Raw genomic sequence first — 21,407 nt, 5'->3', positions numbered from 1 at the left:
TATTATGAAGTGACCTTCTGGGTCTCTCTTTATGGCCCTTCTTTGGAAGTCTATTTTGTCTTATATTAGTATTGCTACCCTTGCTTTTTTTTTCCTGTCTGTTTGCTTGGAAAATTGGTTTCCAGCCCTTCACTTTCAGTCTGTGAAGGTCTTTTTTCCTGAGGTGAGTCTCTTGTAGGCAGCATATGTGTGGGTCATGTTTTCTTATCCATTCAGCTATTCTATGTCTTTTGATTGGAGCATTTAATCCATTTACCTTTAAGGTTATTATCAATAGGTAGTTATTCATGGCCATTTATTCATACCTGTGTTCCTCTCTCTTTCTCTTTTCCTTACTTTCGTTAAAGCAGTCCCTTTAGCATCTTTTGCAGAGTTGGTTTGGTGGAGGTGTATTCTTTTAGACTTCTTTTGTCTAGGAAGCTCTTTATTTGGCCTTCTATCTTGATTGAGAGCCTTGCTGGGTAAAGTAGCCTTGGTTGCAGGCCTCTGGTTCTCATTACTTGGAGTATTTTTTGCCATTCTCTTCTGGCTTGGAGCGTTTCCATTGAGAAGTCAGTTGCTAACCTTATTGGGGCTCCCTTGTATGTTATTTCCTTTTTCTCCCTTGCTGCCTTTAAGATGCTCTCTTTGTCCTGGAGTTTTGCCATTTAATTATGATGTGTCTTGCAGTTGGCCTCTTTGGGTTCCTCTTGCTTGGGACTCCCAGTGTTTCCTGGATTTGGTTGACTTTTTCTCTCATCAGATTTGGGAAATTTTCCATCATTACTTTTTCAAACAGGTGTTCTATTCCTTGCTCTTTTCATCTCCTTCTGGTATCCCTATGATACTTATATTATTATGTTTCATTTTGTCCTGCATTTCCCTTAATCCCTCTTAATTCTTCCTGAGCCTCTTTTTCTTTTCTTGCTCTTTCTGGCTGTTTTTTTTTTCTACTTTGTCCTGCAGCTTGCTGATCCGATCCTCTGCTTCATCAAGTCTGCTTTTGATTGCTTCTACTGTGTTCTTCAGTTCAGAATTTGTATTCTTCATTTCCTCTTGGCCCTTGTTGATAGTTTCTATTTCCTTTTTCATGTTGATATATTTTGCAGTGAGTTCATTGTAGTTTCCCTGTAGTTTCTGGTAGTTCTCTGTGAGTTCAGTGAGGTTCCTGATAACCATTGCTTTGAACTCAGCATCTGATAATTGACTTGCCTCTTTTTCAGTTAGCATCCTTTCTGATGCTTCCTCCTTCCCTGTCATTTTGTGATTGTTTCTTTGTCTTCCCATTGTTTGTGAGACTCTTCGTGTTAGCCTCTGCTTAAATTGATCTATTCTGACTCCCTGGGTTTATGGTATGAACTTCTATGGTAGAATGCCAATGGGATTCAGTAGTGCTGTGTCCTTAATCTCCTGCGCTCACTGGTCTTGAGCTGACATTTATGGGTCTAACAGGGTCTAACTCTTGTCTCTTCAGCGTTCCAGGTTTCATTGTCTCACCTGTGGGAAAAGGAGAAAGAAGAAAAAAAAAGAGAGAGAGAAGGGAAGGAGGGAAAAGGGAATATAAAAGGATTGGAAGGAAGGAAGGAAGGAAGGAAGGAAGGAAGGAAGGAAGGAAGGAAGGAAGAAAGGATAAAAAAACATCGGAGGAAAGATAAGAAGTAGGAATTTTAACAAAAATTAAAATAAAAAAATAAATAAAAGAAGGCAGGAAAAAGGAATTAAAAAGTAAAGGATGGAAGGAAGAAGAAATAAAAAAAGAAAGAAGGACAGAAAGGAAGCAGCTATTTAGGGGGGAAGGAAAAGAAAGAGAGAAAAGAACAAAAAAAGTCTTCTTTTGGCTCTAAACCCATCAGGTTAGTTCTGCTGGTCTTCCTGTCTGTGAAGGTCAGCAGAACTTCCTGTCCAGGAGGGGGTGGTTGGAGGTAGTCGTTTCACTTTTCTCCCTCCTGAGCCACACTCTTCACTGTTGTTCAGCCTCCAGTCCAGTTCCTCAGGGTCCTTCTGCTCCCCGCTAGGCTTTTAGTTCACCAGTTGTGCTCTCCTTGAGTCGCACCAAATAGGGGCAACTCACACTCCACCTTCTTGCTCTTTGCTGTCTTAGATGCTAGAGGCTCTCGGTGCTCCTTTGGGGTAGTTCAGCCTCCTCATGGGTCAAGTCTTTCCGGGCACTGCAGTCTCCCCTCGCCCTGCAGCTCCCCTCTGCTGGGCGTTCTGCCTTCCTCCTAGAGTGCCAGTAGGCCCTGCAAGGCTTTGTGCGCAGGGGCTTGGTGTGAGTTGTTTAGAACGGGTGCTTTTAGGTGTGGTCGCCTGCAGGAAACCAGGACGTTGATTGGGGTGTGCACCCACCCAAGGTTTCAGGTGTGGGTTCCCAGGCCACTGATCGAGGTTCTCACCCACCCAGGTGCTTTGTGTCTCTACGCCAGGCATAGACACATATATGCTGGAATACTGTTGGCTGTTCGCTCTGTTCCTCAGATCAGCTAGGTGTTTCACTGGTGCTGAGGGGAAGTGGACTCCGCTCCCACCTATTTTGCTGCCATCTTCCCCTCAGAGTCTTTAATATACTAATGTGCACTTTGAAAATCTCAGAGGGCAATATAGCATTTCTGAAACTTATTCGGCCACAGATTCTTTTTTTTTTTTTCTTTTTGTAGGACAGCTTACAGGACTAATGTTTTATTTGATGCATTTCCTCTCTCACATAATGTAGTTACATTTTCACGATGATCTTTAATACCTACACCTAAAAGACTGACTGTGATAGTGTGAAAGTAGACACCCTTACAGTTAGTGGAGGCAGTGATGGTTAGACCGGATTAACCACCAGGCTATAAGGGATATATTTTTGAACATGGGACTCTGGAGAAATGGTTGTTTCATGTCATACATTGTAGGTGACTTTCAGTTACCAGTCAGCTTGCTCCTGCCCGATACAGTCCCTGGTACTTTTAATATTTAGCCTTTTATTTTGTGTCTGGGTGACTAATATGCAGTGAATAGAGAAGAGCTTATCTTCCTAAGATTCATCTGTTTATTTTTTTTTAATTTTTATTTATTTTTTAGAGAGGGGAAGGGAAGGAGAAAGAGGAGAGAAATATCAACATGTGGTTGACTCTTGCATGCCCCCTATTGGGGATCTGGCATGCAACCCAGGCATGTGCCCTAGATTGGGACTCGAACCTGCAACCCTTTGATTCACAGACCAGTGTTCAATCTACTGTGTCATACCAGCCAATTATGTTTAAGTGCTGGTCCTTCCTGAAGCATTTGTGACATTGTTCTCTAGTGATGCCACCAGAACCCCAAACTCTATCTCTAAATGCTCCTGGGCCTGCACCCTCAAGAAAGGCTAGTTTTGAGTCCTAGTCCTCTCTGTGTTTTTTCATATGTGTGTGTGAAGCAAGCATTTATTTACAGTGAACACAATTTAGAAAATGGAGGTACTGGAGAAAACTTGAGGACTTTGTCCAGTCACATTGCTGTTCTATTAGCTTTCTAAGTGTTGTGACTGATAAGTCTCCACAATGGGCTTCCATTAGCTCCCATCGAAATAACTGAGATGCTCTTAAATGTGAAGACACCTTTTGAAAAAGGTCACCAGGACTAGTCCTGGTGAGGTTTGGCTACCTGAGAACAAGATGTTTTCATCCAACCATTAAACTGAGAGTTCTCTAAAAGTGAGATCTGTACAATATCAACCTGTTCATAAGAGCACTGGGTCCAATGTACTCTGTGCTGGTTAGAGCACCCCAGGAGTACTGTGTTCAGTTCTGGCCAGGATCCCTAAGAGGTATCTTCACAAATCTGAGTGTTGCCAAAGGAAAGTGACTAAGATGCTATAAGGTCAATAGACTAAGTCCTCTTCTACATCCTGGACCACTGTTGAAAGCTATGAACCCTGGAGGAAGACACATAGGTATACTTAGCCAATGTTTTATAAATAATTCCAGGAGGTTTATTAACCTGAGATTTAAGAAGCTCAGCTGTAAAGTCATACCCCAAAAGGAATCACTGAGAAAATTTTTAGATTTGGCAAAAAAAAGTAATATAAAATAGAAGTAAAAAGACAGACTTGAGGAAACAAATGTGGTAACATTTGTAAAAAGGATGACACTCAGATATGGTCATGTGCTACATAATGATGTTTCAGTCAAAAATGGACTACATATACAACAGTGGTTCCATAAGATTAAAATGGAGCTGAAAAATTCCTACTGCCTGGTGATGTTGTAGCCATGATAGCATCATAGTACAACACATTACTCATGGGTTTATGGTAAGTCTAGTGTAAACAAACCTACTGCACTGCTCTGCCTGTGATATCAAGTATTGCACATACATTTATATACAGTGCATGATACTTGATAACAACAATAAATGACTACATGATTGGTTTATATTTACTATACTATACATTTTATCATTTGAGTGTACTCTTCCTACTTATAAAAAAATGTTTGCTATAAAACCGTATGATGTGTGATGCTGGCAGTAGCCTCATACATCTCATGTTTACCCCGTCCCTTGATTGCATCATTTTCTCTGGTGCTTGATTTAATATCTTGTTGTTCAGTACAATAACATGCTGTATAGCCTTGTAGCCTAGGAGCAATAGGCTATGCCATGTAGCCAAGGTGTAGAGTAGGCTATACCATCTAGGTTTGTGTAAGTATACTATATGGTATTATGGTATTCACAGAATGACAAAATTGCCTACCAACACATTTCTCAGAACGTACCCCCATCATTAGATGGCACATGACTGTATTTTAAAGGGACCAATAAGAGAAAGAAGAAGGAAAGAAGTACCTAAAAGACTGCTTTCAGCTCAATGTAAAAAATGTTCTAATTAGACTTGTTCAACAATAGAATAGGCTAGCAAATGCCTCCTCTTAAGGAGGTGGCAAATGCCCTCATGACGATGGTAAAAAACTTGATGGGGGAGGCTGAACTACATGATCTTTAAGGACTGACCTTCCTTCCAACCTCATATTTCCTCCACCCATGTGTTTGTTTCCGTCACTAAGATCTTTCCTAGTTGTATCACAGAGCAGAGTCACAATCTTGTTGACAAACCCCAAATTCAAGAGCAGATGAGAGTGGGCCCCAAGTTCTGGAACCCCTGACCCCTCACTCCTCTGCTCCCACTTTAAGTTATGTATCTTACTAGCCCCCTTACAAGAGGTTTCAGGGTTTTCTTGGCACCAGCTAGTTAATCTGATAAACTAATCTACATTAATGGGATCATGAATGTTAATGAATTAATGTGTTACCTTCCCAAGTGACATATTTGCATTTTAACAGAGGTCTTCTGGAGATAATGCTTTAACTCAAAAGAGTGATTAATGTTGAAATTTCAGCTGTTTGGCAGTCTAGTAAAGGCAATATTTTTGGAAAGGGAAACTTTTCCCATCCTTCACATCATACCATCTGCTAGAAGACAAAAAACCAAAAACCAAAAACCAAAAACCAAACCAAACAAAAAAAAAACATGTCCCTGCCTTCTAGGGGTTTATAGTTTATAAAGTTGGGGAATTACCATGGCTGACATTTATTGAGCCTCCACCAAAGTGCAGGGCCCTATGCTAAGTGCTATATATATAAATATTATCTTTGAATCCTTACAAACCCCCTGATTAAGTATTTTGCACATAAAAGGGCTGGGCCTCAGAGAGATTAAGTAACTTAGTACCATATTTCACTGACTCTAGATGTGAGAGGTAACAATTTCTTCGGTTTCTTTAAAAAAAAAAAAAGATGTCGCCAACTAAACTACAATGCACCATGGATTGTAAGAAGCATTTCAATTTTAGAAATGTTAAAATTATGTCTTTGAAATCATGAAAACCAGTAAGTGGTAAGGGCGACTCCAGAGTATATACTCTGCCTAATGTTCACAGAATCCAGATGGGAACTAGCTGGGAAACACTTTCATATACTGTATTTTTCAGACTATAAGATGTACTTTCCCCCAAAATTTGGGAGGAAATGGGGGTGCATCTTATGGTCCAAATGTAGGTTACATTTACATTGGTGAAATATTGTTATTTATGTTATTAAATATTTTACATTTTTTGCTTCAAAAATTTTTTTCCTATTTTCCTCCTCTAAAACCTAGGTGTGTCTTATGGTCTGAAAAATACGGTAATAATATAATTGCATGTTTATATTGTTATTTTAATACAAAATGATTACACAAGGACGGAGAAAGTTGCACACTGAGTCTGAAGTCAATGGCAGCACATGTTGATGGGGTTCAACCTCAGTGGTGGAGATAAACAGGGATAGTATTCAAGTTAGAGGGTCTGGGTTGTGCAAGGACTGGGGCTGAGGTGGGAGCATGGTAGGTAGTAAATAACCTTCTGTCTGGCACCTTTACATTAGAAAGGTTAGTTTTTGAGGGTGTAGCACACTGGCTGGCTTGGCTCAAGTAAAGAGGTTAATTAGGAAAACCATGAGAGATACCCTAGTGAGATAAGAAAAGGAAAGAAAGTGAACTGGCAGATGGTCTTCAAAGGCCAGAGATTTCAATTTGATATGATGGCCAAAAGGTGGCAATTAGTGATTCTTACAAGTATTTGCCAACATGTTAGGAAAAGCTCATTCTGGCCACCAGAATGAATTAAAGCTCTCACTTCCAAGGCCAGAGGCTTTCTGAGGGGGGAAAAACAAGCCCCACACAAGGGAGTTGTGTCATCAGAGGCAGCCGAGTTCAGTGAATTATAAACCCTGGACTCTCAGCTCTCTCTTGATGTACAGTCCCCCTTTTTTGGGTACATCCCTCACCTGCAAGAGGCAATAGCAGAGCTGTGGCAATCTAGGCATGCAACCCTTTCCCCTCAGCAATGGGAGAGGGCAGTACAGACTGAATGATATATAACTCATTTCCCCTCCTTCCACTAACAAGTGTTTGTTGAGGCCCCTAAAGAACTCACTCCCTCACTGAGGAGGAAGGTGAACACAGAGGAAGTTAAGGCATCATGAAACAGCATAATCAAATGTTAAATTATGGTGGAAAAACAGGCTGAATTCCAAATTGGAAGAGGGAGGATTGTGGGTCACTTTTATTTTTCTCTACTTTTTCTGTAGCCTCAAAGCTTTTCAGTATGTATAAGTATTACTTTCATAATCAGTGGAAATTATAATTAAAAAAGGAGGGCAGCCAATGAGAACTAGAATGACCAGGTAAGGCTTCATATCAGAGGCTGGATTTGAGCTTGTTAGAGGATGTGATGGAAGGATTTTCAGAGGTAGAGGAAAGGTGGCCAATGCAGTGTGGAGGAATGGCTGGAAGATGAGTACACAGAGAGAGGAGCAAGCTCTGAGTGGGGTACAGCAAGGCAAGGAGAATAAGGCAATTAGTGGAGCTTGAACGTCAGGAAGAAATAGCTCAGACAGGCTCAGCTGTTATGGAAGGTAAGCCTCACATACTAGGGAGACAAGTTTCTACTTGATATCCTAAGCAAAAGGGAGCTATTATAGGCTCTTGAGCAGGAAAGTGACATGATGAAAGATGTTTTAAGGAGATCCCTTTGGCAGCAGTGTTGAAGGATAACTTAGCAGGGAGGAGGAGGCAGCATGTAGTCAGGAGCCTGCTGCAGTAATCTGGGCATAAGTTAATGAGGGCATGGGCTATGATGGCAGCAGAGAGAATGGTCAAGAAGGCATGGACTCATGAGGCACTTGTGACAGATGAATCGTCAAGACATGACGTTGACTGATGGGGGATAATTGACTGATTTCAAGGCTCAGTCTGTGGGGTATTGAAAGAGTGATGGTCTCACTAATAGGGACAGAGATTCAAGGAAGGGCTCAGGACTATGGATCAGCATGCAGTGTAAGTTTAGAGAGGAGATCTTGAGCTTGGTTTTAATTGTAGCAAATTTAAAGGGATGGTAAACTACCCTGACTAGTGTGGCTCAGTTGGTTGGGCATCGTCCTGCAAAGTGAAGGGTTGCAGGTTTGATTCCAGTCAGGACACATGCCTAGGTTGCAGGTTTGGTCCCTGATCAGGAGTATATGAGAGGCAACCGATTGATGTTTCTCTGACATCAATGTTTCTCTCCCTCTCTTTCTCCCTCCCTTCCCCATTCTCTAAAAAAAAATAAAATAAAAAATCCTGATGTCTCCAGGCTTAAGTGTGGTTATTGCCTCACTGAGGACACAGTACCTTTTAAAGGGATGATAAACTTCAAAGAGAAAATGTCCTTAAAGGTAATAATGAAATGGAACTTGAGTTCAGGTTAAAGGCCAAGCACTATCATTACCAGCAATCACCCAGAATTCCAAAGGAGGGCAAATTGTATTTAGACTGAGTGTGGAAACCTCTAGAGAGGGAAGAAGAAAAAAAAGGAACAAAGTGGACCTAGCAGCCAATTCTGATTTGGACTTTGTAGGTGACAGACTCTAAACAGTGTGGCAACAGTAGGCTGGTGTATCTGTTTAAAAATCTCCCTCCTTTTTCTCTGTCAGTGAGTGATTTCCCTACATATTAGAAATATTACAGCTTGACTGTAGATGACAAGATGAATATGGAACAACACTCGCTTTGTTAATCATATCTGCATTCTCTGTGATTTCACTGGTGGTGGTAATAGAAGCAGTGCAACACACAGCACCTTCACCAGCCCTGTGAGTGAGTCCTGCAAGATCCAGACTTCTGGCCATCTTGATATAGGATCAGAAGCAAATGCCATTGAAAATTAATCTGTACTTCAGTTTACCACTGTGTCAACTCAAAAAGCATATGTAACTGACTTGCTTGGGTATGGGTTAGAAATGGGAAGATAAAACAATTACTGAAGGGAAAAATGTATAGATGAAAGATAAAACTTGGGAGAGAAACAGTGAAGGTAGATTGCAGCAGGATTTCCAAACAGAGATCTTGATTCTTACCTGATTGACTCTTAAGACAGTTGTGACCAACATGCCTTCTTATTCTGCTTTCAATGGGCTTTTCCATATGAAAAGTCATAAATAGGACAACTACCCTAGTCATCCACTTGAAACTCCTCTTCCCAATTCCCTACTTCCATAGGTACCTTCTACGTGGGACATCTGGCCACTTCTCAGCCACCCTCCTTCCAACTATCAGCCCTACCTCAAACCAGCAACCAGAAGACTGATTGGAAACCAGAACATAAATCTTCAGCAAGTAAATGCTGGAGATCACTGGTCGACAGGCTATTATGCAGTGTGTATGTGTTTGTGCGTGCGCACATGTTCATCCACCAGTCTAGCCATCTGTTCTTGTTTTCCCAGTAGGCTTGGATCACAGGAAAAGAGAGACCTGTTAGGGTGGTTCTATCCCCAGAGCTGAGCTCCCTTGGTGGTTAGGAATCCACAGCCTGTGAAGACTTATGCTCCACTCATTCATCTTTATAGAATGAATCATTTTCTCCCACAAGAAGAACCAGTAAAAAGAAAGGAGCTAAAGTCTCACATATATCCCTTTAAAATGTGCAGTTTTTTGTTCCCCTCCAATCCAGGGATAAGGCAGTAGGCCCAGACCCCTGCCTGGGGCTGAAATTCAAGGGCCTGGGAAGGGTGGGGAAAGCTGGCGGGGGAAGCAAATTACCAGGGAGAGACCTCATGCATCACCCTCCCACTGACCTGTGGACTTCTCGCTTGTTTCTCTCATACCAACTGTGACAACAGGGCTCCAGCTGGCATTAAAGTGCTGTAGTAGCTCTTGCCACGGCCTGGCACAGGTGTGACCTCCACTGGGACAATCCCAAGTGCTGAGAGAAGTTTTTAAACTGATTCTACCAGGGAAGTTGAAAGGTGTCTCCTTGCTCTTAGCAGGTCTTACAGGTCTTGGGAGCTTGAAATACACAGTCCCTGCCTCTAGCCTCCATGTTGAGGTTATAGTACTCAGAACCCTAGCTCAGCTGTCATCTCAACTGGATACTGCAGCCAGATTCCCCATCATTCACCCCTTCAGGTCATGGCATTGACTGCATTGAAGTGCCCTGTGCAAACTTACTTTACGTGGAATAGTTCATTGATTAACCCATTTTCATCTTACTGCCAGTGAATTTTGGCCACATGAAGGCCCTGAGAACAAGGGGCAAAGAATGTGTAAGTATTGAGGCTAAGAAAGAAGGAGCAGGTGAGACAAAAACAATTGAAGAGCATCTACATGCCCTGACCTGACCAGTGTGACTCACTTGGTTGGGCTTTGTCACACAAAGGGAAAAGTCACCAGTACTATTCCCAGTCAGGACACATGCCTGGGTTGCAGGTTTGGTCCCTGGTTAGGGCGGGTACAAGAGGCAACAGATCAATGTTTCTCTCTCACATCAGTGTTTCTTTCCTTCTCTGTCTCCCTCCCTTCCCCTATCTCTAAAAACAAATACAAATTTTAAAATCTTAAAAAAAAAAAAAAGAATATCTACTTGGTGGTTTATCAGCCAGACCAATGCCTTAAGTGCCTTTTGGATCTGACCCTCCTCTCTAATTACCTCTCACTGGGATTGCTATAGTATTTTATCAGCTGGTCTCAATCCATATTAAAACACTTCACCTTAATTGTCCAGCAGCCCTTCAGCGTGTCCCCAAGTCCAAACCCCTCATGCTGACACCAAAGGCCCTTCAAATCAAAGTACTCCTTATCCAGCAAGTCATTTTTACCCACTGCACCTCCATACCCCCCTATCCTCTAATCAGACCTCATTCTCACTCTTGCTTAATCATTCCAGGACCATCTCCACTTCTGGCCATTTTCCTAACTATGCCAACCCCCTTGGAAGCCTGCTCCTTTTCTAGTCAACAATCTCAATCTCACACATTATTCAAGATCTAACTCAGGTTAAATGTCTTCTGAGAAGCCTTCTCCCTCCATTCTAGCCCATGTTGCTGGTAGTCTCTGTGCCCTGAACCCCCAGAGTGCTTTCTGTTCAAAGTATATAATGTGGTATGTAATTGTTTCCCAATTTCTGTTATTCTTAGTTGCTTCATGTGAGTAAGTATTATTATTTGGTAAGTTATGAATTTCTAAAAAAAAACAGACCCTTTCCTCTCCCCTTCTCACCATAACATTGGTATTGGGCTACATCCAAGAGTGCTCAATAGACTCCTAATCCTTTGCCTTAACTCCAAAGCTAAGAAAGAATGAGATGAATAAAGGTCCTCTGAAGATCTTCTCTGTCTGTTTACTCCCCTTTCTCAAAAGGTGGTTGAGGAGCTGAGGCTGCCCAGAGACCTAGCCAGCCTATCAGCTGTTGGATCTTTAGTTTTCAACACACTCCCACCTCCTAAGGCTTTCCCAGAGATCAATAATGCTGGTTAAGTGATCAATCTGAGACACAATGGGCTGCAGAGGCCAGTGTTTGATTAACTTGGAGAATAATGTGTTCTGGAAGAGACAGAGCATGGAGGGAGGAGCAGAAGAGAAAGCAGGAAGAAAGATGAGGTGAGGGAAGGTAGAGGGAGAGAAGGTTTTATGAATGAGGATACATAGGATGGAGCTGTGAGTAGCTCTCACCTGATCTGATTCAACTAAAGCATGTTCTTATTGAGGGAGCTAAATAACCTTGTGGCTTTTTCAGAGCCTGGTGAATATACAGGGGCTACTGGACAATCTTTGACCTTGGCAGAATCATTGTTGCCATGGTCCACCAAGGGCCTAAGAAGCTGCAGGCTCTATATTGGATGGATAAGTGGGCGTGAGATGGAGACTTCAGGGGACCCTAAGGAAGGACTTGGGATCTTGAGCTATGCTATTGGCTGGGTCTACGGAAATTCCAAGCTCTGGCATCCTTCAGTCCTCTACCCAAGACTGGTGACTCTGATATCCATGATGATATGGGATAATTGGTTCATCTGCAAGGGTGATATAAGCATTACCTTCTCTGCATCCATTGGTGTATATACTATCCCTCCTCTCAAGACTCTAAGGCAGGATATTTAATTATTAGGCAGTTATTAAAAATAATGAGTTCTTTTTTGAAAATTTTCTGAAGGGCCCAAATTTCTATACCATTAATAACAAATTTTCTGGGAAAGATAGTGTTATCTGGAAAAACAGCATAGGTGTCTTACTACTGCTGCTTTCATTAAAAACCCATCCTTCAGCCCTGGCTGATGTGGCTCAGTATATTGTGAGTCAGCCTGTGAACCAAAGGGTCGCTGGTTCGATTCCCAGTCAGGGCACATGCCTGGGTTGCAGGCCAGATCCCCAGTAGGGGGCGTGTGAGAGGCAACCACATATTGATATTTCTCTCTCTCTCTCCCTCCCTTCCCCTCTGTCTAAAATAAATAAATAAAATCTTCAAAAAAACTATCCTTCACAGATGATGGTAATATTACTCTCCCCATCTTGCAGGCTCAAAGCCTCTAAATCACCTTTGACTCTTCTTCCTTCCTCATCCCACTCATCCAATTGATATATAAATCAGGTTTCTTCTATCTCCAAAATCCATCCATCCATCTCCTTCTTTCTATCCCCATCCAGCCTCCTACATGGTTTTCATGCCTCCAGAATGGCCCCATTTTAATCAATCTGCCAAAGGTGGGAGAAAAGAAAAACCAACCTGAATCTAATCAAGACTAAAGCTAACTTTCACTCACAAGAGATACAAGGGGTAATGGAACAAGCTAAATGACAAGGGAAGCAGACAAACCAGAATGTGGGACAGTGCACACAAGTAATCTGAGTTTTCTAACAAATCAAAGAGAAAATACTGTTGAAAGGGCCTTAAGAGACATAATGACCAAATGTATGGAGCTTTTTTGGATCTTGATTTTGGCAAGCCAACTGTACATCATGTTTTAAGAGAACTGCGGATATTTGATTATGAACTAGGTAATGGGTAATACAAAAGCATTATTTTTACTTTTGTAAGATGTGTTAATGGTACTGTGGTTGTATTAGAAAATGTCCACTTTTTAAAAGATATGTAGAGAAGTATCAGGGCTGAGATTACATGATTGATGCTTAAAATTTATTTTAAAATACTTTAGCAAAGAAAAAAAAAGAATAAATAAAGCAAATATGGCAAAGCCCTTATAATTACTTAATGTGGATAATGGGTTACTATATGGCATTAATATATTATTTTCTGGGGTTTTTTGAGAGATGTTCATAATTAAGAACAAAAACAAAAGTTGTCTGCTGTACCCCAGTCTACCTTCCTGCTTTATCTTGCACTCCTATCTCATTTCTCTGTGACACAGCTGTCCTAAATCCTTGCTCAAGGGATTCCTGCCTGAACGTCATTCCTTCACTTACTCATTAATTCACTTGTTTACTCAACAACTATCTATTAATGACCTCTAATATGCATTAGGCACTATAAATGCAAAGACGACTGAGATGAAATAAGGGGCCTCCTTCATGTTTATATCCTCTCCAGAAACTAGTACAGCACTTTGCACATAACCGGTACTCAGTAAGTATTTATTGAACAGCTATGCAGGGAGAGATGTGATAGAATCCTTCTCTAACATGAACCAACAAATATTCAATCCAACCCAACAAATGCTTATTGAACACCTACTATGTGTAAGGCATTATGTGCTACGGGAATAAAAGGGATATGAAAAACACCAGGCTTTTTCCTTCATTGAACTTATGTAAATAAGGCGTACACATATGAGAAGCTGTATTTGCATGTAAAGAATTAATGATTCAGCCCTGACTGGTGTGGCTCTGTGGATTGAGTGCTGGCCTGTGAACCAAAGGATCACCGGTTCCATTCCCAGCATAGGGCATATGCCTGGGTTGCAGGCCAGGTCCCCAGTAGGGGGTGCATAAGAGGAAACCACACATTGATGTTTCTCTCCCTTTCTTTCTCCCTTCCTTCCCTTCTCTAAAAATAAATAAATAAAATCTTAAAAAAAGAATTAATGATTCAAATAATAATAATGGGGTGAATCAGCAATGTACTTGCCAAATGTACTTTGGAGAAAATAAGTGCAGGAGGAGTTCAGAGGAGAGATATCATTTCAGTCTAGAATTATCAGAGAAGACTTAACAGAGGAGGTGAATTTGAATGTAGAGTTGAAGAATAGATATAGTGTTATCAGATGGAAGAGGAGCTTACCAAGAGAAGAGAGGGCATTCCTGTTGAGCAGATTGGCATGAACAGATGCAACAAATGTACAAAAGACATGTTTAGGACACCCTGAGGAAAGAAATTTGGCTGGTGTAGAGGGTCCATATAGGGCTGTGTTTCTCAAGTATATCAAGTACATTAGCATTACTTAGGGAACTTTATAAAATGCGTGTTCCTTGACTCCAGCTCCCAGACCTACTGAAGCAGAAGATCAGGTGGTGGGACCCATGAATCTGCATTTAATGAGTTCCCCCAAGTGATTTTGAGAGGCATTAAAATTTGAAAATCCATGATGTGGACACAGAGTAGGAAATGAAGTTGGAAGAAAACTGTGTTAAGCCCACTCAAGGAAAGCCTCGAATGCTCAGGCTAAAAAGGCTAAAATTCATTCCATAGGTAATTAGATATCACCCCTCAAATATGTTCATCATAAGTGTCATGAACAAAGGATATTTAGGAGTATTAATCTGGCAGGTATGTATATTGTGGACTGTAAAGAAGGAGACTAGTATAGCGTACACATGAGGTGCTAGCAGGGGGCAGGGTGGTCCAGGAGAAACTCCAAGATGGTTCTGAGGTTTCTAGTCTGGGAGACTAGAAGGCTTGCATAACAGAGAGGTCAGATGAGCAAGCCATCTTTGAGAGATAATGAGATGAATTTGTGAACGCTGAGTCTGACATGATGGCAAACTACCCAAGGGGAAACATTCAGCAAGTAGCTGGAAATATAGGACTGAAATATAGGAGTGGGGTTAACTTTGGACTGAGGAAGTGGGAATGGCTAGTAGAGGAGTATGAGGGGAAAGCCATGACAGGGCTTTATGTCCTTGTCAACATAGGAAGTGAAAAGCAAGAGGAGCCAGAGAACACCCAGGTTTGAGGGATAGGAAGTAGAACTAACAAAACAGAGAAAAAAGGAGAGGTCACTAGGGTGTAAGGATACCCAAATAGTACAACCAGGCAGAGAGTTTTTCAATAAGCTAGGGATGGCTAGCAGTGTGGCTAATGCCAAAGTGAAGTTGAGGCTCTGAAAGGTCACGCTATGGCATGCATACAGAGGAACCTGTTCATCTCATGCATATCAACAAAAACAGGCACACTGGCTCCTACATATAACAGGCTGCATCTCTCTCTCTCACTCTCCCCTCCCCCTGCCCCCATACACACAGACACACACAGATCACTCTGATTTCCCAGCTCATTTTCTGATTGCCCAGGGGAGTAGGCACTAGTGTGCCAAAGGGCTGTTCACATTCCACTGAAGGATGGTGCCCTCAGAAAAGGGGATGCTGCCTGTTGTAGGTGAGAAATCATACAGAACCCCAAGATACCTGCCCTCTCCTTACCAGCTCAGCTGAGTGGTGACTAAAAAGGAGGGAAGATGGCGTGCTTCTGCTTGCTCCCTTCCCTCCTCCTGGCCCCTAGCCCTCAGATTTCTCAGCAGAGCTGCAAGGTCCAGCCCATTTTGAGAGTCCATCAATTTGGCTATTGATAATGCAAAATAATGTTTTTCTTTCTGAATTTATGGTAAGAAGGAAAACAAGTCTTTGAGAGAAGAGCCAGAATAGAGTTTTCTGTTGCGAATGCTAATAGCTTTAAGGCTGGCCCACAGCTGAAGCTAACTTAAGTATGCCTTTCTCCCAGGGATCTGTCCCAACTAAGGGTCTTCATGCAGAATAGATGGGGATTTTCCAGCCCTAGGAGTGTTTGCTAGGGTCTCTGTGAAGGCATGAGCCCTAGAAGTCAAGCTTGTCTTCATAAGCTTCCTTTCCTACAATTTGCTCTAAGTGTGTATGTATATGTGTGTATGTGTGTGTTTATGTACTCTGTGTAATTTGTATGAGGATGTGTGCAATTTGTGTGTGTGTGCCTTTTATGGCTTCAAGTAGCCTAGAGGCTCCAAAAGAACAGGGTCCTTCTTCAATTGCCTTGGTGCGGCCCTCTCAGAGTGCTTGTCTTGTGCCGGCTCATAGAGCCCAGTCATTTGTGCAGAGCAGGAGTGGGTTGGTACAGAGTGCTTCTGTTGTTTTGTATTCATCCATGCTTCCTCCAAGGGCTGAAGTGCAGACTACTGCAGTCGGGCAGTGCCAGACCAATACCCCTCTTCTACCTATACCATGCTGAACCCCCCTTATACTTAACCCCATTCCCCAGGATTGCAGCTGCCTTACCCCCACCCCACCCCTTTGCCTTGCCCAGCTTGCTGTTGTTATCTGTCATCCCAGGACTCTCTTGATGCACTTTTTCAACTATTTCTCCCAAAGGACCTGGTTGGTGGCAAAATCCCCAAACCAGGCCACACAGCTCACTTCCCAAGACCCTGGGACTGCACCACTCACCTGAGGGAGAGGTCCTTAGCTCATTCAAAATGGGGCCTGCAGCCTCCTGGGAGACCCTAGCCCCTTCATCCAGAGAGGCAGAAGCTCCATTTCATAGTCCAAAACCACAACACCAACAGCATAACTAGCTTGTGTTTATGGGGGCACTTGCTGGCTTCAGGACCTAGCCCCACCAGTCTGGTTATGGAAGATGTGCCAGGAGCCTGAGGCTCCCACCACCCTATACTGGCCAGCCCTCTCTTTCTAGTGGCCATTAGCCCACACCTGCAAGGCAATTATGGTGGTGAGTGTCTGTGGTAGAGAAGGAAGGGTCTCTCAACATGTAACAAAAGTGTTTCTCTCCTGCTTGGATCATATCCCTTCCCTTCTCAGAATCCTGCAGTGACTCCCAACTGCCTCTCACTCAATTTAAATCTTCTTTCTGTGGGCCTCAAATCCCTCCATAATTACATCCCACCTTCCCACATCCTCACTCCTACACACATTATGCCTAACTCAGGGCACACATAGCCAGTAGACAATGCCACAAAGGTTCTTGCCAGGGTCAGGCCACAGGTGCTGGAAAGCCCCATCAACAGAGCCATTCCTTCACCTCCTTTAAAAATGCAAGTTACCTGAGAGGTGAAGGCAGTAGACAATTAATTGGCTATTAACATTTTGGCCAGGCAGGGATTGTGTCATCAGAAGTGACGGAGTAGGGAGGAAAGCCCTGCCTAAATGGTCTGAGGGGGTGGGAGAGGGGACCCAGAGGCACTTGGAACAACCTATGGAGGGATGCAGGGAAGGGGCTCTGACAAGGAAGCCATCTCCATCAAGATTTTACCAAAGGCTACAGTCTGACTCGGGGTCTCCACTTAAAACTAGTCAAGCCCACTAGATCCCCTTCCTGAAAATCTTAGTTCCCCCTCCACATGCACATCATGTATATTTCACCTCAGGGGTATGTTCATGCCAAACAGTTGAGGCTGAATTGCTTCTCTACACATCAGGAAAAAAAAAAAAAAAGGCCACAAAATTGGGTAGAAGTCAGTGTGTCCACTAGGGCATGACCAAGTCTTGTTGAGGTCGTCCAGGTAGAGTTGAGAGCCTTTTGCTCAGTGAAAATAGCAAAGGCTTCCTGGGAAGCACCTCAGCTCCCAGGAAGCAGGAACTGGGTTCGGCTTCTCTGGCAGTGAGCCTGACAAGCAGAGAAGGGGAGGGGTGAAGGCTCAGGTGTCTAAACTGCCACACGACCCGGGCCCTCCAGGCCAAAATGTGCGCCTTTTACCCCAGCCTTCCAGCGAGGAAAACTCAATCAGAGCTTCTCTCTGAGTCAGCAGTGTCCCCCACCCTCTGCCCAGAGAAGTGCGCCCCCAAGGGAGCCTTGGTCTTACAGCAATTTCTCCAATAGACAGCAGTCCACACACTGCCCCGCCCTCCGCAAGAGCTGCAGGATACTGAGACCACCCCCAGGGCTCTGCAGCCCGGCAAGGATGCCAAAGGGAGGGGGCATGTCTGGCAGAATTCAGCGTACACAATGATCAAGAACCCTTTGGTAGCAGCTGCAAGGGTGCGGTTGCCAACCTGCTTCTGGAGGAAGGTGTCACGCATTTGCCCCTGCTGTGGGTTCAGTGTGTGTGGGGGGAGGGTAATGGGGAAGGCCCAGAAACTGGGGTGTGCAGAGGAACGACTACAAGAGTTGGGGATGCTTTTTTGCCAAAATGGAGTTCCTAAGGTCCCTGGTGGCGGTGTCCACTGTAGCTTAGACTGTGGCTGTGTGTTTTCGTGGTGGGGCAGTAGGTACTGGATCTGCAGTAATATGCAATTGTCATGTAGTTCTCAGGGACATTCTGAGAAAACACACACAGTTATATACACACTCTCTAAGCTCCAAAGCACCAGGCTGGGGAGTAAAAGGGTGTGTGTGTATGTGCATGTTTTAGCTTCGCTGGGGAAGGGGTGAGTGTAGCTTTATGTGTTTCGGTGACTGCTTTATTAGTATTCTAGTGGAAGGGGGCAGGCGTATCTGTATGTGTGTGTGTGTGTGTGTGTGTGTGTGTGTTTCGTATTTGGATGGAGGTCTGTGTAGCTCAGCGCCGGGTATATGATGTGGCTGTGTGCGCGTATGTGCGTTCGTGTCCGCGTGTGAACATGGCCCCAGGAACCTCGCCATGCTTCAGACAGCTGTTTTTGGCAGCCCTGGGACTCGGTGTCTCCGGGCACCCAGGCTAAGTGGCCACCTCCCAGCAGTCAGGCCCCGAGTCTCCTCAGCTCTCCCAACTGTGCCCACAGCCCCTGCGCGCACACAAAGGCTCCATAATGAACGCGCTGCACTCCCCTGCACTCGCCTTCTCATCCTGCAACCCCAGCGGCCAAGGCTAGCCCGCCAAGCCGGAGACTCACTGGGTCGCCGGGATGCACCCCGCCAATGCTTTCCCCTGCCCAAACTCCTGGCTGCCCGACGCTAGGCACTCCCTGTCTTCGCCCCGGTTCCCGGGGGCGCCTAAGCGCCAGTGGCCCCCGAGTCGGCTCAGGCTGCAAGCTCCCGCGGAGACCCACCCCTGGCGGGGCTGAGACGGCGGGCGCGCCCCCCCCCCAAGACAGCACGCTTCTTACCTTCCTCCTACACCTCCCCTTCCTCCTCCTCCTCCTCCTCTTCCTCTTCAGCGGCGGGACTAGGGCGCCGGTGTCCCTGAGCTCAGCACTGGCGTGTGGCTCAGTGGCGCCGGGTGGCGGGGTGGGCAGAGGTTGGCCGGGCGGCAGTAGCCGCCCTGAGACGCGGGGACCTGGCGCGCAGGCGGCAGGCTGCGGGCAGGCGGGCAGCGGCGCGCGCCGACTCCTCCGGCGGGCTCCATGGCTGCGCCGCGGGCGGCACCATCGCCGCAGCTTGCTTGTAGCTCTCTCCCTCCAGGAGTGCGGCAGGAGGCTAGGTGACGGAAGGCGGAGAGGCGGCTGGACCGCCAAGGAGGGGAGGGGAGAAGGGGCGGAGAGAGGGGAGAAAGGGAGGGGGAGAAAGAGAGGAGTGCAGAATAAGGGGCCTCTCTGGAGCCTCCCGACCCTTGAGTGCTGGCGTCGGTTTCCCCAAGTAGGAACGCGACTTAAAGGCACAGCTCCCGGCTCGGGTCACAGCTAAAAATAAGCACAAAATTAACAATTGGGGAAAGAATTTCCCAATACACAACCCAGCCACCCAGCCTAGCACTGCCTCACTTCTTGAACCTAACCATTCCGGATGGGATCTGTTGGGAACTGCCGGCGGCTAGGAGGGCAAACCAATTTCCAGAGTGAACTAGGGAAGGGCGAGGTCAGTGAACTGCGAAGAAGTGGCAATCCTGACGCTGGCCTAGGGATTCCATTCCCTGGCCCCTGACCTTGCCTCCCGGAGCTACTCTTGGTCCCTGTTCTGGCCTTCTGCTGGGGTTGCCCTCCCTGTTGCTCCTTTTCTGATCACCAGCGCCAACATCCACACGCACCTTGAGTTTCGGCTTCGTCTCAGGCTCCTGCTCACAGCTCTTCTCACCAGCCCTGGAGTGCGAGCTGTTTCGAGCCCAGGCCCAGGCAGGGAGCGAGCCAACCTCAAGACTGGGAGCGATCTGCCAGCTGGCGGAGGTTCGCTGAGAGCCTGCGATTGGCTTGGTGATAAGGGAAGGAGGTTAAAGAGTGTGTGTGTGTGTGTGTGTGTGTGTGTGTGTGTGTGTGTGTGTGTGTGTTTTCACCAGCAGAGGGAGGGAGGGTGAGCGCATGCACACCCCCCCCCCACCCCGCCTCCAAAAGAGAGTAGCTAAGCACACAGCACAGTGCCTGATGAATGATCGCAGGACATTTTTTTTAGACACATGCCGTGAATACTAAACATGTGGCAGGCTAGATTCAAGAAAGGCTCTTCGTATCCTGGCTGGCTCAAGACCCCTTTGGAGGAGTTTGGGGACCAAGAAAAAAGGCCTTTCTCCCTCTCTCCAAAAGGCAGCCTCAGTGGGGACCCAGAGAAACTGGGAAGCTGAAAGGGCAAAGTTGGGGCCAGGAAAGAAAAAAGCAGAAGGAAGGGGTGGAATTGAAGAGCCTGTGGTGATACCAAATACATGGTGAATTTTCCAGTGTCAGAGGAACCTCGGAGAGATAGCTAGCATTGGTACATTTGGCTTCAGCAGTTCCAAGGTAAAAGGTGAGCCCTCATCATTTTCCCTGTGTGCCTGGACTCTGGAAGGGACGCTGTTGGGGAAAAGTGACCCATTTGGAATCTTTTCCTAACCTCCAGTTCTATTTAAACATTTGGGTAAAGGAGGCCAGACGGCTACTGAAGGGCAATTGCAGACAAGAGGATGGGCTTGTATGCTGCATGGAATTTTCAGGATACAGAGCTCTGGATGCAGGGCCCTTTGGCTCCCCACAGTTGGGATCAGCACCAGATTAGCTGACTAGCAGATTTGGCCCTCTGTCCATCAGTCACACTCTTTGCTTCTTTCCCGGTATTACCTACTGTGAAGAAAAGGATCAAAATTCCCTGTACCTGGGTGGGCGTAGCATAGGTGGGAAAACAAGCTGATGGATTCATTTAAAGTGAATGGTGAATGAAAGTAAAGACATGCAGGAAGAGAAACACAGCATTTCTGGCAAATGCCCAAGCAGACCCGAACATAAGAAGATGCTCTGAGGAGCAAAACACACGCACACAAACAGGGACATACATGGAGTCACATATGGGGCTGCAGACACCCTGAGCTACTACAAAGAAGAAGGAGAAGGAGGAGGAGAAGAAGGAAAAGAAGAAGGAGGAGGAGGAGGAGAAAGAAGAAGGAGAAGAGGAAGAAAAGTCTAGCCGGAGAAGTGACTTAGGCTTGATTCCTAAACCTTCCAAAAGAGAGGTAAAGAGAAGCAGGGAAGAGTCAGACTCTTGTCTCTAGGGGTTAGAGAGGGAGCTGGGAACCAGCTATCCAGTGTGAATAATGCTATTTGCAGCCAGATAGTCGGTGGCTAGTTTCTCTGGGGGTGGTATCTCTGGTGGGAAGATCCCCTCCAGAGTCCCCCTGAGCCGTACCCATTTCGTTCCTTATTA

General features: G+C 45.1%; 1 protein-coding gene across 3 annotated transcripts in view; it reads right to left on the bottom strand.

Moving 5' to 3' along the window:
- The window catches only part of FRMPD3 (FERM and PDZ domain containing 3), a 151,901-nt gene extending 131,946 nt beyond the window's left edge, over positions 1-19,955 (bottom strand). For 2 of the 3 annotated variants that reach the window (XM_045188493.2, XM_024551650.3), the window contains exon 1: positions 18,971-18,982. The gene's annotated coding sequence lies outside the window, so the exon portion shown is untranslated. Of the gene's footprint in view, positions 1-18,970; positions 19,484-19,827 lie in introns of those variants that run through there. The other variant, XM_053917545.1, reaches the window with a different exon arrangement.
- Positions 19,956-21,407: the final 1,452 nt, after the last annotated feature.

This window comes from Desmodus rotundus, chromosome X (assembly GCF_022682495.2).
Source record: "Desmodus rotundus isolate HL8 chromosome X, HLdesRot8A.1, whole genome shotgun sequence".
In the NCBI taxonomy this organism is placed as follows: Eukaryota; Metazoa; Chordata; class Mammalia; order Chiroptera; family Phyllostomidae; genus Desmodus; species Desmodus rotundus.
This window is presented reverse-complemented; position numbering and strand designations above follow the sequence as displayed.